The sequence below is a fragment of the Urocitellus parryii genome, chromosome 12 (assembly GCF_045843805.1).
Source record: "Urocitellus parryii isolate mUroPar1 chromosome 12, mUroPar1.hap1, whole genome shotgun sequence".
Classification (NCBI taxonomy): domain Eukaryota; kingdom Metazoa; phylum Chordata; class Mammalia; order Rodentia; family Sciuridae; genus Urocitellus; species Urocitellus parryii.
This window is the reverse complement of record NC_135542.1, coordinates 59,697,291-59,710,448: the sequence shown is the minus strand read 5'-3', so window position 1 is coordinate 59,710,448 and position 13,158 is coordinate 59,697,291. Positions and strand designations below refer to the sequence as shown.

Sequence of the window (13,158 nt, the reverse complement as noted above, 5' to 3'; positions counted from 1 at the left end):
TTGAGAACTTTATGTAAAGTGAAATAAATCAAATTCCAAAAGTCAAGGATCATGAGTTTTCCCTTATATGTGGAAGCTAGGAAGGAAAAGGAAAAAGAAAGATGGAGGTTGGGCTCTCATGAAAGTCAAAGGGAGATCAATAGAGTAGAGAAAAGGCCCTGGGGAGTGGGGAGCAGAGGGCAACAGATAATACTGGGGAACAATATTGACCAAATTATTATCATATTGTGTGCAAGTACAAATATATAACAACAAATCCCACTATTATGTATAATTGTAATACACCAATAAATGTATAGGGAAAAGATATCATACATTAAAAAGTTTTTAAGAAATTTATAATTTTCCCTCCCAGGTGGCTTGCCCATACGGTGGTTTTAACTAGAGAAGACTCTAATAATATAGATTTCTATCTGAGTCTGCAGAGAGATTTCTTAACAAACCACCTGAACATTCTCATTTGAACCACCCAAGGGCTCCTTGAGGAGGTAAAACGAACATTACGGTTCCTAGAATTCAGAGTAGTGAAGGGACTGGCCCCAGGTCACACAGCCTGGATCTTTTCCCCCTTAATATTGTGCTCTTCCAAATACATCAGACTTCTCACATGACCTTTATTGTATCTTTCATGATATTATTATAAAATATGAATCCCACTCTTTCATATAGCATTTTTCACTTTACAAAGCCTGTTTAGATCTATAACTTCAATCTCGAGAGATCCTTGAAGGAAGTAGCTCAAATATAGTCAGATGCAGAGAACACTCGCTGAAATTTAGGTGACTCAGCTGCCCAAAAGCCTATAATCTAGCAAGAAAAGATAGCTTAGGCCAATCAAGACCTCCCTTGGGACTTTAGAATTGGAACTCTGAATGTCTTGAGAAGTGTGTGTTCCTAGCCACAGACCCTGCGAGGCCCTGAATGAGATGGACAAGACAGGACAGAAAGAGGGGAAGGAGCCCTGGAGAAACGGGGAGGGCAGATGCCTTAGCTTCTGGCCACTTCCCAGGTCCAGGCTTGAAGGAGGTCCAGCTGGACTCGGTCTCCTGTGCATGACGTAGGTGTTTCTGGGCCCTTTCACTTGAGCCCGTTGGAGTGGGTTTCTGCTCTTTACAGCTTGGATTAAAACATTTTCATGTTTGTTGTTTTAGTTATATCCTGTTTCCTAAAATGATGAGTAGTGAAATGAAAGCATTTTAAGTGAAAAGGACACACGTGGCTGAATTTTGGTCAAAAGACAAAAACGGGGGTGGGGGTGGGGGGATGTCCCTAGAGAGGCTGAACATAATTCTCAAGCCCGTCTCTGGGAAGAGGTGTGGAGAGGAATCCTGTGAGCTGTGGCATCCCCTGAGAAGGTTCAGGATGCTCTGGGTGACCTTGAAACTAGGCTGTCAGATGTTGCTGGGGAGTTTCCCCGTACCGATGACAGTAGTTCACCACCAGGAGACATTGGACAACTTTGAAGACATTTTGGTTGTCATGCTTGGGTGGGGTGGGGACACAGATTTGACTAGCATGGAGGAGGTGGAGGACAGGGGTATGGATTCACCTTCCTTAACACATAGGCCAGCCCCTTGGGCAACAAAGAATTGCCCAGGACAACATGTCAACAATGCCAGGGTTGAAAAACTGATTTGTGAGAATGTTTATTTCCCAATGTATTTATGGGAACGTTATGCTTCCTGATGTTCCCATCGAGGACTTTCCCCTAAGTGTCATGTGCACTTTGTGAATGATAGAGTGGTGAACTACTCAGGGATTTATTCCTTTCTTTAAGATCACTTTGGATCACTGCGTATAGTCAGAGAAAATCCTATAGCAAAGGCCCTGGGTGGATTAAAGGGTTCATGCATGTGTCCAATGACTGATGTATGCCTGTGCCATTGATCCATGTGGCATGTTTCTACAAGTCAGGAGCCCAAAAAGGGAAAGCCTTTTTTGGTGTGTGTGTGTGTTTCAGACCATCATTTTGTACCTCGTTAAGAACCTGACATATGGTAATGCTTTCCACATCCACAAAGGCTTTGACCAATGGTGATTTCTAGGGAGACTGCAAACAGTAATTACATTTCTGAAGTGGTGGTTTAGAATTTTATATTGCCAGTGGGGGAAAAATACTGGGTTTGCAGGCATGCCCCTCTCTAGGACTCCTCCCAGGAGTTATTCATCCTGGGTAATGGTGGGGGCACCAAGAGCAGTCAATGTGTGGAAGAGATGAGGATCTTTGAGATGAGGTGGGCCGGGATTATTTCTTTGGGTGACTCTGGAAACCGAGTACAGTTTAAAAGATTCTCATGGAGCTTTGGAAGATGGATTCCTTTCATCAGAAACTTCTTTACCTAATGTGTTTGACACTGGATTAGCTCCTGCCTCCTCCCAGCAAGGCTTTGAGGTTTGTGATTGCCAAAGACCATCTACTGTGGATTTGGAGCTGGGTATCTGGTTCAATTTAACTGTAATCCCTAGAGCTTCGACTAGAGTGGACACTCTGTACTCTTTGGTCTGCCTTCAATTCCGAAGCACAGGTTTTAAAAACACTTGCAGGTCCGGCCTCACTTCCCAGCTGAGATAAGAAGCTGAGGGTGTGTCTGCAAGGTCCGCGCCTTCCCTTCCGCCTGCCTCTTGGTAAAGAATGGGTTCCTCTCAGATGACAGGGTTCCAGCTTTTCCCTAGCTGCCCAGAGACAGACGGGGGCCGGGGGTGGGGCTTAGGGGTCAAAGCACATTCTTGAATCCCAGCAACCAGAGGCTTGGGGACAGTGGAGGGTGTGGAGAGTGTGGAGGAGTGACTGTGGCAGAGGAATTGAGGGCTGTAGGTGACCAAGTCCTGCACATTTCCAGGGACCAGCAGAAGCAAAGTCATTTAGAAGCAACACACCACGCTCTCTCAGGGGAGCCACCCAGCCTCAGACTCCAGAGCACTTCCTGGGGACCATTTCCAGCTCCGAAGGAGCCTTCAGACCCTCCTGCATGTCCCTCCTGACCATGTGACTCTGTTATTTGGTGATCTGTTAAATGAGATGGGAAATTTTGCTGTTCTTGGAAAATTTCCTTCCTCCCTCTCTCCCTCCTTCTCTCTTTTTTTCTTTTGAGATGGATTCTATGTGCCTGGGTGGATCTCAAACTCTGGGACTCATGTAGTACTCCTGCCTCAGTCTCCTGAGTAGCTGGGACTACAGGTGCATACCACTACATCTAGCTCTTCATGAAAGGGTTTAAGTTTAGAGTCCACTCCAGTAACAGCAACTGCTATCACTTACTGAAGGCTCACTCTGGACTACACACTGCATATATGTGACCATACTTAATTATAATGGTAATCCTATCAGGTAAGTAATATTTGCTCACATTTTCAAAGCAGTATTGAAAGCTTGAGAATTGAAGCTTAGAGAATTTTGGTGAGCTGTCTAAGGCTATAGGATGAATTTGGAGTGGAATCAAAATTCTCTCTCTGCCCTCAGACACTTACTACCACAAAATCCCACTCTGCAGCTTAGGTTCCTTTTTACCTTTATTTATGTATCATAGGCTCTTGCGAGGGGTGGGGGGTGTACCAGGGATTGAACCCCAGGATTTAACCACTGAGCCACATCCCCAGCCCTTTTTAAATATTTTATTTAGATACAGGATCTCACTGAGTTGCTTAGGGCCTCACTAAGTTGCTGAGGCTGGCTTTGAACTCATGATCCTCCTGCCTCAACCTCCCGAGCCTCTGGGATTACAGGCATGCACCACTGCACCCGGCACCATAGGCTTTTTGAAATACTTGGTTGACAATGGTTAATTAAGTTGCAGACTATGAATAGTTGTTTTAGTTATATGGTCAAGGTATTTTTTGGGGGGGGGGTACAGGGGATTTAACCCATCCCCAGGCCACTTTATTTTCTATTTTGAAAGAGGGTCTTGCTAAGCTCCATAGGGCCTCCCTAAATTGCTGAGGCTGGCTTTGAATTTAAGATCCTCCTGCCTTAGCCTCCCAAGCCACTGGGATTACAGGCATGGGCCACTGCGCCCTGTTGAAGGGATTGTTTTCAAGAGTCTTTGGGGGTCTACACTGACAGTATTCGCTCCCTCACAAATGTTCAAATGACGTACAGGCACATTTCTAAATTTAAACAGACACTACTTAAAACATCTAAATGAGCATTTGAGTGTACTGTCATTGACAGTGTGATGGAATATTACAGTGGAGTGATTCTTTGTTTCAGTTCCAGCCAAGGCCTCAAGGCAGCAGTGCCAATCACTTCCATGTTCCAAGGTCATCTCCTGGAAGCTCTCTGCACTGTTGCCTAAAGCAGGGTGGGAGTGAGGGGATCACCAGCTCCCCTCCTGCAACTGGGGAGGAGGTAGAAGGAAGCAAAATGCTAACAACTTTTCTTATAGAAACTCTGGCTCTCTAAGCTACCCCTCTCACTTTCCATACCTGTCACACAGTCTGAGGGAGCTGGTGAGTCAGGGATTCTGGGTCTTTTGGAAATTCAGCTTGGGTGCCCAGGAACCCCGTTAGACCTGATTGTATCCCATAGGCTTGGGGCTCAGTGGACTCCTGTCAGACACCATTCAGTTCTCTATAGAAGAGGGGAAGAGCTTGCTGCGCATGAGTCTCTCTGCTGAGCGTCTGTCCCCTGTGGCTTTAGATTGGCCCCAGTGAGGAGCCTGGAGGATTGAGGAAACAGTAGCAAAAAGTAGCTGGACACAGGCTGCCTGTTGCTCAGGGCTGGGGGGAGGAACAGCAGACTCTGAGCTGGAGCAGATTTATTCAACAGCATCTGCAGAAATACAGGTAAGGAATTCCCAGCGAAGTGGGAGAATCTGCCAGGCACCCACCGCAGTGCCAACAAGAAGCAGCTATAAACTCTGACAAGTTCGGGGACTCTGGATGCCAGCTCATAGCTGTGCCTAGCCAGGCCTTTCTGTCACTTTTGCCTGGCCTCTCTGGACCCACTTCAACTTGGGGCATGAAAAGACCACTGTTAGAAGTCAGGGTAAGCTGGGGTTGTGGCTCAGTGGTAGAGCGCTCACCTAGCATGTGTGAGGCACAGGGCTCCATCCTCAGCACCACATAAATAAATAAATAAAAATAAAGATATTGTGTCCATCTACAACTAAAAAAAATTTTTTTTTAAAAAAAGGAAGCCAGAGTAAGACAGGTAAAGGCAGGAGAAAGAATTCAGGCAGCAAAAAGGAAATCTGGATGTGGAGGATGAAGCTAGAAGCTCTAAACACCGTTTTCAGAAGGGTTTGCTAGTAATATACCTTAATGGCTATAGTGAGAATGTTTCAGGTAGACTATAATCAATTTCTTCTTAAAAAACACTGAGCATGGCCTGAAATATTAAGGGACCTGAGCCAGATTTCATCCAGAGCAGAGGTGAGAGAGAGCTACCCCAGAGGGAGGTTTCTGGGGATATCGAGGACGCGCTCCGTATCTGCTTGTCCAACATACACCTTTGATCCCTCCTGTCCTCCTCGTTCAGTCCAGATCCCCTGCCTTCCCAAGCACGGGACTGCTCAGGGTCTCTGCATTGGCTCCAACCCCACCTGGAATGCTCTGCCCAAGGACCCACATAGGTCACTCCCTGACTTCCTTCACCAATCTGTTTAAATGTCTCTTTATCAGACACTTATCTCATCATGCAACACAAACAATCACCTCCATCTCACTGCTTCCTGTCGCCTGCCCCCTTATCTTCCTCCCTTATCTTTTTTTCACAGCCCCTACCACCACCAGGCTGCTTCAAAATATTTTCCTAGTCTGTGTCCCCTGTGGGTCACCTAGGTGACCCAGGGTGGGTACTCTAGGAAAATGGAAACCGTTCTGTACATAGAATAGTTCATGGCACCTGGGGTGGCCCCCAAAATACTTGTGGTTGCTGCCATTGAATGCTATTATCTCCGCTTCCCATACTCCTTTTACCTTCTGGGGCACAGATTGACTTGCTGCGTTGTACAAGCAAAGCCAGTCTGGGCAAGCTGATGTGCGCCTTTACGTCCAAAGCATGTTTTCTCTGTCTGGAACACAAAGGAACCCAGGGGGAGGGAATTCACTTAGCATTAAGATGCCAGTGACCTGATCCCTTGGAAACTATAGGTAGGAGTCCCCCCCCCCCACCTCCAGGAATGGTCCCCCCCCCCTTTCCTTTTGAATCTGAGAAGGAAAAAATGCAGAATCGCCTGAAGGGTGATTTTTATGAAAATTTGCCACAAGTCCACACAAAACTTTAGCCTTCCTCCAACGGAGGGAAAGAATTCGAGAAATTTTCCTGGAGTCTTGTCCCGGTGGAGACCCTTATCAGGGATGGTGGCTTTCTGCTGCAGTTTGAGTCATGAGGAAGTGTGATTCTTTCTGTGACAAGATGCTGACTTTACCCTTAGTGAAGATAAAGGAAACCTTCTGGGGACAGGCCACCCAGAGGGCTTTGTGATCAAGGCTCCTCAGGCTGCCCCTGCCCAGGGTCAGATCCTCCTTACCCACCTGGGAAGTGATTCTGAAATCACGAGGTCATCCAAGAATGACAGAAACAAAACCCTCCTTTCCCCCCGACAAATCTCCTGTGAGTTCCTTCCTCCAACCTCCCTTCATGCTTATTACTGAGGTGTCTCCACTTGTAAGAAAGGATATTTTTCTTATCAATTTGACTTGGCTTGAGAGCTGTTTTCAGTGACAGAAAAAACCACGACCACGTGTGACCAAGAAGGTGAGCTTGGAATTCGGTTTCTTGGATTTCAAGTTGAGTTCTCTAACAAACTGTGTGATCTCAGACAACTTAACTAACTTCTCATTGCTTCAGGGTTTTTTTTGTTTTTGTTTTTAAATCTGTATAATGAAGTTAGTAACAACCCACCCATCTGTTTGCTGTTAGGATTAAATGGGTTCATATACGAAAAGGACTTAATTTGCTGTTGCAGGAGTAGTGGTTCATCATACACTGCTGCCACCGTCATGGTCACCACCATCATCGTCATCCCACCATCTTATAAAACGTGGCCCACTCAAACACTCGTTTAGGACCTAACAGAGGTCAGACAACTAGCTGAATCTCTCAGTGAGATGCTGTCCAAGGTTAGCCATGATTTGGCTCTTGGATTTCTGGGTGAAGGAACCTACTATGGTCTGAATGGTTGTGTCCCCCGCAAAGCTCATATTTAGAACTGATAACTCTTAAGGTTTTTGTTCTGTCCTCCTCTACTCAAAGGATTTGTAAGTCTCTTCAGTCTGTTGACATAAAAATCTTTTCGATAGTTGTACCATTTGGCCACAATGGTTGAAGAATGATATGTAGTCTTCGAATCTTAAAAAGAACTGAAAAAAAAAATCTAGTGAAAGATATAAACTAGAAGTGGATCCAAATATGTTTTCTTTTAAATTATAAGATCAGGATAAAACATAAAAATACTCTCTAAATGGAATTAACAGAAAATGAATATTTCTGTGTGGCAAGATTCTGAATCAGAGATTTGACTCAGGAAAGGATTTGGGCATCCAGGATCCTGGGATCACCTTTGTCCCTCAGGAATGGGGCCATGCATTTGTGCCGACTCACAACATCTGTGTGTGTGGGGGGGGGGGTTCGCATGTGCAGGTTTGCCACATGTTGTGCAGTTTTTAATAGGTGGCTCCACTCAAGCATCATCTGGTGTGTTCTTGTGCCCTGGCCAGGCAGCCCTGAGAGTTTCAGATGGTCTCCGAGGGTTTTTATAAGGTTTGCCGTCTGTTGAAGCCCAAGAGTTTCTAGCTGATTAAAAACAAATTCTAAAGCCAGTGTCCACAACTGTTTATTTTACAAATGAGGTAACCATGGAAAATGCAGTAAACAGAACAAAAATAGTCCTTGCTGCATTGTGAACATGTGACTCTGGGCACGCCTGGGGGTTTTCCTTGCCTTTCAACCTTTCACCTTCTCGTCTGTAAACAGGACCTCGTGCAGGTGATCCCAGACTGATTTATGTTTGTCTTTTTTTTTTAATTAAAATTTAATGACCAGCACTATCAAAAGTCACTTCTGATGTGTATCTTAACTTCACCTGGTTTTCTGCTTCTCTCGACCCATTTTCTGGAAAATCAGAAGTTGTCTCACTGCCTCTTGCCTAAGGATGGCCCTCGCCAGTAAAAAAACGGTCAGCTTCCCTGTGCCCTTCCTCATGCGCTGTGCTCAGGGGGTTCAGAATTTCACTGTCTTCTTCAGATCAGAAGGAGACACACTTGAAGGCAGCAAGCTTGGCAAGGGACCTTTGGGCATTCTCAAATTATAGTCATCACAGAAGCTGCCTCTGATGCTGATCACTTGCTGAAGGACTGATGAGCTCAGATCCTCTGGATAAAGAACGGACAACTGGTTTCCAATAATCATGTTCATGTCACAGAAATCCACAAATCTATTTGCTTCCCATATCCAAAGAGCTGGTGTTTAAAAAACTTGACAATGATTACAAGTGAATGGTTGCACAACTGATCTGGGTTCTTTGTTCCAGTCACATTTAATAAAGGAAATACATGCTAATATTAGGGGGCTTGACAGTGTGCCAGTCACGGATTGAAGCCCTTTGCCACAACTCTATGCCATAACTCTGTGAGGCAGGCACTAACAATAGATCCCTTGCATGGATGAGAAAGTTGGGCCCACAGATTTTTTTAAGTAGTTGACTAAAGTTAACACATGTAAGCAATGACAGAGCCTGCAGCCGAACAGCCTCCACAGAGTCCAAAGCCTAGGAACAACATTTCGTCTTGGCATCACATGAAAGGCCATAAATTTAGACATTTGACATTGTCTCCACATGAGGTCATGCAGACAATCACAGAAATACACCAGAAAACTGAAAGAAGATTGTCATGGAACTTGGACCCCCTGGTAAGCTATGTGAGATACATGTATGCATATGTATATATAGCAAAAGACACACACACCGTAATCTCCTTCAATTGTCTTGTGAAGAATACAGTTAAAATTCATTTTTGTATACATTATAGTCTTTAGTTAGGTACACATAAATATTTAAAACTTATCATAGATTCCATAACCTTGTTTTGATACGTCTTCAGTAATATACAGATTCTTAACAATGAAATTGTCCTGGGCAGTTTAGACTTTGAAGACATTTCCATGCATAGAACCATATATTTAGAAGGGACTATAGAGACTACCTTGTCCAACTTCTTCATTTCATATGTGAGGAATTGAGGGTCAGAGATGCTGAGTCACCTCCCCAAGGTCACACAGCTAGATGCCCTTCCTTTGACCAACAGACCCATGTGTTCTGTCTGCACCCATAGTTGCTAAAACCTGGCTGTATATGAGGAGACATGTAATGGGAACATCTGGAGGATATGAAGTATTGGTCTTTTTTGTAAGACCAATCACTCCTCCCAATAGAATCTTTTTTTGAGTATATGGGAAAATGCATTTTTATAGAAGTTTTCATGTTTCAAAACTTTGTTGGAACTGAGAATCAATATCAAGCCTTATGGCCACCCTGGGAGAGAAGGTGTACAGGCTTGGCTATTTCTATTTTTCAGAGCAGGAAACAAAAAGTGGAGAACTGTCTCACACCTTTCCCGAGGTAGCCCAGCTAGGTAGCCGCAGAGTGGGTCCTGTAATTTAGGACTCCTGGTTTGGCACATTGGGTCCAACCACACTGCTCTCCTCTACTCCATGTGTCTTACAGGAACTACAGCTGAGAACAGCATAAGCCTTTTTGTTCTCCCGATACTATTTACAAACCATTCTCAAACCTGCTGTAATTTCTTTGAAAGAGCCTATTCTTCATGTGATCTGTAACTTGATGGAAAAGATAATTAGGTCTTCTAAATGCCACTCATAAACACTATTTCAGGACAGATATTAAGCATTTCCAATGTTTCGAAGTTACTTACTTTTCGGGGGTGAGATGTAAGATACATTTAAGTAAGTCTGGTAAAGTAGTGCACTGCAATAAAAATGCAGTCCTACAAAAGCCCTTTTACAAAAAAAATAAAAAATAAAAAACAAACCCAACAACAACAAAACCGGTCTTTTAATTCAATAAATAAATGATGGGCACTTCCAGTTTTTCTACAGGGGCAGCTACTACTTGCAGCTAACACACACACACACACACACACACACAGAAAACACACAAACAAACAGCCTTTGATCCTGTCTTGCTGCAGGGCGTTTCATCTTCCAAGAGACCAAAGGAAAAACAACCTCAGAACTTTACCACCAAAACTTCCAAATTTATTGCAACACAACGTAATGGCAAAATACCATTTTCTGAGCACACAGAGTTTTGAACAACCACCACAGCCAAGAATGCCTGGTTTAATGTTTACAATAAGCCCCAAGAAAATCTTGAATTCCACTCTGGGTTTGGGGATGGCAAAGATGCTATGGGTTGTCTGGAGCAAAGGATCATGTCCAATTATTCAGTCTTACCCTCTCTGTTTAACCTGGGCTTGGGGCGTTTATTTCATGTTTATACTGGTTTGACACAAATCATGCTTAAAAGAGATTTTTGTATCCTGTCTTCCTGTGCAAAGTTGAGCTACAATGGTCGACTGAACAATGCCAGTCCCTTCTTGGGCTTATCAGTAGCAGAAGCCCCTCAGCCTAGGAAAACACTTCTAATGTAAACAAGACACAGAAAAGCACATCTAAGCCACATTCCACTGAGATCTGCCTGAAGAGAGAGGTCCAGACTCACATTAAGTAATTTCTCTTTTAATTTAGCATCCGTGTGCCCATTTCTCACACTGTTTTTCATACACTGTCATACGTGAATTTTTCAATTGTTATCACAGGAAGCAAAGTTGCAAAAAGCAAGAAAAATGTAAATTACTTTAAAAATTCTATACAAATGTCATGCTTTTCAACTTATTTTAACCATCATTAAGTTGGCTTAAAAAAAAACAGTGAAAACTTTGTCCTAATATTGACAATATTTATAACTGATAAACATATATACATATATAAATATAAATATTACTAGTTTTTATGAGGATGCCACCACCCTCTCCCATCCCAACTCTCTTGAAACTAAAATTTACACAGACTGATCACTTAGTAAGGTATGTAATCTAGTTTCTTAATGACAAATACATTTTACCATTTCTATAATCATGAATGGAAAGCAACTATATGCATAGTTTAGCAATTTATCAGACGTACCTTGTTTGAAGAAAGGAATTAGTTTTTGCAAAAATTTTTCCACCACACAGAATGACTATCCCTTTTTCTTTAAGCTTTTCTGCATCACAAATTCCATCCAAATTATTCTAAAGAAGAAACAAGCGGAGGTCCAAGCACCTTTTCTCTTCTCAGAGGAGCTAAGCCAACATTCCCATCCACCTCTCAGCCCTTTGAAAAGCGCATTTTGTCACACACACACACACACACACACACACACACACACACTGCTCCTCACACTGGTTTTAGTGCTGAATTAGGCGGTCCTCTTTCAAATTTCCACTCCCACTTGCTTTTTTGGCGAAAGGATTTCTAAATATTCTTTTCTAACCCAAAGCACACATTTTCAGTAAGTAAATTCTACAATTAGAGGAGCAGTTGGATAGAAAAAGCTTTTTTTTTTTTAAAAAAAAATATGCTTTAAAAACTACTCAAGCAGGGGCAATTAATTTTTCTTTTTCAAATGCTAGTGAACGGCTGGATTAAGGTGTTTATTCTACTGGATTCTCAGTTTTGCACTGAAAACACTTTTCCTACATATGAGTGCTTTTCCTTTGTTTTGCTTTGCGTGACTTGTGTCTGCATTTTGGCAGCTTCCTGAAGTGATTGAGGTCTATGCTGCTCATAGCAGGATCCATGATAATAGTAGTGGGAAGCAAAACCTGACTCAGTTTCAGTAAAACTGCCGATGGGTATGTGTCTCACAACATCAGTGAAATCTGCCAGCGTCAGTTGTTTATATATCAGTGCCATCAATCAAATCAATGAGATTAAGACCCAAAATGTGTGTTAACACATCTCAGCATTTCAAAAAATCAGAACCCCCATCCCCCCAAAAAGTGCATCTGGCCATCCTTGAGATTCCAGGGTCTGTGGGTATAGCAGAACCAGCAGGGCAGAGGTAGCACAGAGCCATTCCTCCTCCTGCTGGGGAGTGTGCACGCACGCAGCCTGGGAACAGAACTTCCATTTGAGTACCCATCCTCATCTACTGTCCTTGTCCCTTACTTAAGATTATTGTTTGAGTGCTGTTTAACCTATTTTTTCTCCTTCTGGTTCTAGATTTAAATTATTATTTTTCAATCCTGTTTCTTCCTTCTCCAAATCCTGACATTGACTCCTTTGGTAGGAAGGACAGTGTTGCCACACGGAAGGTCAGCTGTCCCACTATTTGCATTAGCGCAGGTTCAGATGAAATAGCATCTAAGTAATAATAATGTCAATTAATAATAGTATTCGATATTAACTCACATTTAATAAACGTTAAATAATTCATATTAGTTAATATTATTATTTATTACATTTATCATCTAATTTAATATTTAGAAGACTCTAGAACAATCAGTACTATTATTTCCATTCTATAAACAAGGGAACTGAGACTCAGAGTATGTAACTTTCCCAGCATCACTCAGCCAGTAAAGCAAGACCTAGGATTCAAATCCAAGGCTGTCTGACTCCTAAGCAATGGTGCTATGTTAGAAATTAGAGATTTCTTTTCTTTTACCAGTTGAATTTGCTTTCTTATGGTGAATAGGAAAAAATCAAATGTAAAGGCATGGAAAAGCATCTGAAGCTAATGCAAATTAAAAAGCAATGGTATTTGAGATGATGAAATACACAAAGTTATGACTGTAATTAATGAGACTGAATGACACACTTAAAATTCTTATATATATTTAACTATAATAAAAATAATTTTTTAAAACGTGATTCCCTTAAAAAAATGAAGTATTATATTATTTTCATCATATTGGCAAAAATTAGAAATTTGGACAAAGTCCAGGGCAACCACACAGTGGCCCCAGTGGGCTGCTAGCGGTGTAGGCAAATGTGGTTATTCTCAAGAAAAATTCAGAAGTACTTGGTTGAATTATGTTAACACCCATAAAAAAAAAATCTTTCTGGAGTGTATTCATCAGTGAGCTGCTCACATGGGGCCTTCTCCAGAGAACTCACGTGTCAAGTATGGGAGAAGCACAGAATGAAACCAC

At 42.7% G+C, this 13,158-nt stretch overlaps 1 protein-coding gene across 1 annotated transcript in view; it reads right to left on the bottom strand.

Moving 5' to 3' along the window:
- Positions 1-11,315, bottom strand: part of Vit (vitrin) — a 104,985-nt gene extending 93,670 nt beyond the window's left edge. The window contains exon 1 of the mRNA XM_077791927.1: positions 11,147-11,315. The gene's annotated coding sequence lies outside the window, so the exon portion shown is untranslated. The remainder of the gene's footprint in view (positions 1-11,146) is intronic.
- Positions 11,316-13,158: the final 1,843 nt, after the last annotated feature.